The following is a 5,281-nucleotide window of genomic DNA, read 5'->3' on the forward strand; positions in this document are numbered from 1 at the left end:
AGCTTGCCAAATTGTTGTCCACCATTATGGGAGATTTCAATTTAGTTTAGTTTAGAGATACAGTGCGGAAACAGGCCCTTTGACCAGGTCCGCGCCGACCAGCGTTCCACGCATATTAACACTAACCTACACACTCTGGGGACAATTTTTACATTTACCCAGCTAATTAACCTACAAACCTGTACGTCTTTGGAGTGTGGGAGGTAACCGAAGATCTCAGAGAAAACCCACACAGGTCACAGGGAGAACGTGTAAACGCCGTACAGACAACACCCATAGTCGGGATCGAACCTGGGTCTCCGGCACTGCAAGCGCGTAAGGCAGCATCTCTACCGCTGTGCCATCGTGCCACCCTTAAATATTTAAGATGCTTGGTACAAATGACTCCTTTATGTTAATTAGCTTTCTCTTACCTAAGTACTTTATTAATGTCACAATAACCTGACACATACCGGCTGTGTTTGATGAACTTTAGGGCTATTTCTATTTATTTATTTTATTATCACCGAAGAACAAATAGCCCATCGCAAACCGTTACAAATCCTTTTTTGTATGCATTGCTTATATAGGCAGGTAAGCAAAGGAAAAAAGTTGGGGAACATTCATTTAATATTAATAAACATTCTCAATACCAATTTTATAACAAAGCAAACATTGACATTCTCCATGCATTCATGTCAAAAGCACTTGGCTATATACATGCAATTAAAATGAGTACAGTTGGAAGAACAGATTGCGTTGTATATAATGCTCCTGTAATGTTATGAAGCTGAAAGAACTCCTTACACTAATTCAGGAATATTGCCATTGAGAGCTACCTAGAACTCGTAACCAACCATGATAATGCAAACCAAACAGATTTTGTTGTGCAATCTTCGGTATCATTCAGTATAACTCCCGCTGTGTGATCGTTCCCAAAACTTCATGGATACTAACCGAGGAATAAAAACAAATAAAATAAATATAAATTATTTTAATATCCTTTCCTTACAATATATATTCAATGCCACCAATGCTTAATCTTATTGTTAATTTTCTAATACTGCATGTTACTTATTCATACTAAAATAAACAAAACTGTTTCATGATCACTGTTTAAAAACATAATAGCTCTAACACTTTTCTCTATAATATTTGCCAAATGTGTAGTTTTGTGCAAAAATGACTAAGCAAGAAACTCAACAAAAATAGATGTCTAAATATTTATGCCCATGACTCTCTGAGTGTGCAATAAAGGCAGTTCCAACCACAGCTAAAAACGAGTAAGATGCACCACTATTAATAATAAGCAAAATTCATGAAACAAAGTTGCTGTCAAATTATGTCAGTCCTCCTATTGGCATTAACTTAATTAGCAAATTCAGACATAAAATCTAATGTAATAAGGTGTACAGGCACAAACAATGTGAGCCAGAGGAATGTGCCAAATTTATCATCTTTAAATCTATTATTATGCATCCAGTTTAAATTTAAGATCATTAAGTAATAACATGAATGCCAAGCTATAAATTACATCTAATCGCACCAATTTATGAGTTTGAGCTATGCTGCTGCATGATAGAATAGATATTTAGCAGAATCTTTGTCAAGTATGGGGAAAATTCCGAAAATCAAAGACAAAACAGATACTGACATATGAAACAAAAAGAATAGAAAATATTGGAACCATTCAAGCTTCAGGCACCATCTGCACAATGATAAATGAAGTCAACATTGCATGTTGAAGATCCTTAGTCAGAATTTGGAGAAAAAAAGAAAACAAAACAACCTAGGTTTAAGTTACAGGAGTGGGAAAAAGCTGGATAGGAAATTATGAGGAAAAAAGACTGCAAGCCAAGGAACATAATTAGTCGAGAAAAATCCTATCCAACTCCCTATCCAAAGCCCTATCAAAAAACATAATTCTATGCAGTTATATATTTCATGCTAATTGCCTCAGTGGGTAAAACAACTATTTAAACGACTTTCCCTTCCAACTAAGGTCATGGTGAGGTTCTGTACCAGATTATCTAATTTTCAAAAATAAAGAATTAGAAAGAGATCACAGTAGGGTTGGTTATTTTGAACGGCATGAATTTGTGTACTCAGAGGGTGAAGAGTAAGGAAGATCTCATATTTTACTCCTATTTATCTTATTTTCTTAAAATGTCCATTCAGTCCATTGTGTCTATGTCTGTTTTCAGGGTAATCCTAGCGATCCCATTACTCCATTTATATCCCTGTAATCTATTCTCTCTCAGATACCCATTAACTCCTCCCTGATTCTCTTGCTACCCATCTCTACTATGAGTAATTAAAAATAGCCAATTAACCTAAACACCTGGAAAATATTAGTTCAGGGGACACACATGTAATTACATGTAAACTGCAAACCTGAGAGTGGAAGCAAAACTGGATCCCTGAAACTATGAGACAGCAGCACTAACTGCTATACCATTGTACTGCCCTTAATGTCTCCTCTGGAACGAAACTTTTAAAAAATGCTCTTTCGATTAACATTTCCTTCTAAGTCAATGTGCAATCTTTATTAATACAGAGTAACCATGTAATTAAACCACCATAAACAAAATGAGGTTGGAAATGTAAGCAAATAAATTGGAATTAAAAAATATTTAGATAACTAAACAAAATTGCTTAAAGGCCCCAGATGAATAATTATGTGCATGATAAAAATGAATAGTTATGTCAGCAATATAAGCCACACAATAAAATAACATTAGCTAATAAACATGGTCTGAACAAAACAAATTTGTGATTGCTTTAAAATGCATGGAAGGATCAAGGCATGACATTCTACTGCAGTAATGGCAACATGTAGAGCTTCATATTTTGTTTAAAGAAGGAAAATCAATGGGCTTTCCAAGGTCTCATGACCTGAACATTCTGCACCTTGAGCAAGCAGTGATAACCCTGAAAGTAGATTTTATAAACAGGAGTTTAATATATATTCATAGTTCCAGGTTGAAGCCTCTTCTTGATAATTTTATTTTCATCTTATTCCCATGGTCACACTACTTTTACCTTATCAGAGACAACCTCTTCCCCCACCCTCCCAGGAGCTTTATGAGCTTCTTTTCTATCTTTTTTTTTTGGTTTTGATGAAGGATTTCCAGCCTGAAGCATTGACAGACACAAAGTGCTGGAGTCATCCCTGCAGAACATTTATGGGTGATGATTCGAGTTGGGACCCTTCTTCAGACGCTCTTCAGATGAAAACTTGACTCGTGTTCCTCTTCCCACGGATGTGGCCTGGAGTGCTGAATATTTCTAGCATTTCATATGTTTGTTGGCCCACCGAGTACACACCAACCATCGATCACCCATTTATATTAGTTCTATGTTATCCCACTTTCTCATCCATGTCCCACACATTAAGGGCAATCACCTGAGACCAATTGAACTGCACACGTGCACATCTTTGGGATGTTGGGGGAAATCAGAGCACCTGGAAACCCACACGGTCACAGGGAGAACATGCAAATTCCATACAGACAGCACCCGTCAGGATCAAACCAGGGTCTCTGATGCTGTGACATAGCAGGTCTATCAGCTGATATTCTCCATAATCTATAATACATAAATTAAGCATGGTCCTAGATTTTTGGTAATTACACAATCTCAACATTTCCTGAGCAATTCAGACCACATGCTATGTTCATGCTAATGAAGCTGAATCTGTGTGGAATTTAATACCTTCAATTGGGCACATCTGTCCGTAAATTCAGGGAACATGGAGGTGTTGCAGAGTGAAATTAATTGGTAGAATGTCATACTTACTCTGAGGCATAAATATGGTAAACTCACCTGAAACAATCGAGCATGATGGTGTCAAACAATTTCAAGTAATTTTAATTTTCCATTATTATTCATAGCAAAGAAAACATCACTCCATCACTCCAAACATCAACCTGCAGCTTCCTCTCTGGTCTCCTGCAACTCAAGCAACCATTGAAAGTGGGTGTGTCTAGCCGCAGTCAAGGTTACAATTTCTGGCGACGTGTCCCATGTGGTGTGATACAATCTTCTCTGCATTTGTCTAAAGATGAGCTGTAAAGTAAGTTTAGAAGTGTAGAGGTACAGCGCGAGGACAGCCCAACGGCCCACCGGCATCGCTGTGATCCCCCCACATAATCCCCCCACAAATTACAATTTACACTTATACACTGTTCTGTAGTCATGCCTACTATGTTCTGTTGTGCTGAAGCAAAGCAGGAATTTCATTGTCCCATCAGGGACACATGGCAATAAACTTTCTTGAATCTCTTGAATCTTGAATCTTCCCAGTCAATTAATCTACAAACCTGTACGTCTTTGAAGTGTGGGAGGAAACCGAAGAAAATCCACGTGGTCACGGGAGAACATACAATCTCCGTACAGACAGCACCTGTAGTCGGGATCGAACCTGGGTCTACCAGCTTGTAAGGCAGCAATCAACCACTGCGCCACTGTGCCGCCCTAATACACTATCTTGTAACATGGATGCTGTGGCCAAATAATGCCCATTTGGCAAGTCACATGCTCTCTTTCCTATCCATTTTCTACATTTACTTTTTAGTAATCAGTTTGCTCTTTCTTTAACGGACTGCAGGTGCTGTTTGCTAACGAGTGCAAAAATACCTCAGACCTTACATTACTATTCTAAAAGCAAAGACTGGTTTTAAGGTAAAATGAAAACTCTGACTGTGTAATTTGAAAGTAATAGACACTACTTGCCTGTGAGAACAAATTTCCATTCATATGGTGCATTGCAATAGTCTCTTAATGCTGAATGTCCTTTATGATCAATGATATAAAGTCATTGTTCTACACCACAAAATCTTATGAAGAATCTGTCACAAAAACAGAATATGTCCAAAATATTGAAAAGCTATGAAAGGTCAATGATCTGCAATACTAACACTGTTTGTCTTATTTATGCTGCATGATCTGCTGAATATTTTCAATAGTTTTCTTTGTTTTTATTTCATAGTTGAGTGTTGTTTGCCTTTATTTGGAAACTCTATCTTGACACACCTTGTTGCACAGCAACATAAAATTAAGGATGCTACATTGGCAACAAGAATAGGATGCTACTGCTTGATAAAGAATAGGGATAACAATGAAGGGTGAGGTAAAGAGACGGAACTGTGGCGCAGTGGTAGAGTTGCTGCCTTACTGCGCTTGCAGCACCGGATGCACGGGTTCGATCCTGGCTATGAGTGCTGTCTGTATGGAGTTTGTACGTTCTCCCCGTGACTGTGCGGGTTTTCTCCGAGATCTTCGGTTTCCTCTCACAATCCAA

General features: G+C 37.9%; 1 long non-coding RNA gene across 1 annotated transcript; it reads right to left on the minus strand.

Annotated features, from left to right (window-relative positions):
- Positions 1 to 591: 591 nt before the first annotated feature.
- Positions 592 to 3,891, minus strand: LOC116972833. The gene is made up of 2 exons (XR_004411906.1): positions 3,805 to 3,891; positions 592 to 931 (listed from the first exon to the last, which is right to left on the minus strand). It is a non-coding gene; the product is annotated as an uncharacterized LOC116972833 (long non-coding RNA).
- Between the last annotated feature and the right edge of the window lie 1,390 nt (positions 3,892 to 5,281).

This window comes from Amblyraja radiata, chromosome 5, assembly GCF_010909765.2.
Source record: "Amblyraja radiata isolate CabotCenter1 chromosome 5, sAmbRad1.1.pri, whole genome shotgun sequence".
Classification (NCBI taxonomy): domain Eukaryota; kingdom Metazoa; phylum Chordata; class Chondrichthyes; order Rajiformes; family Rajidae; genus Amblyraja; species Amblyraja radiata.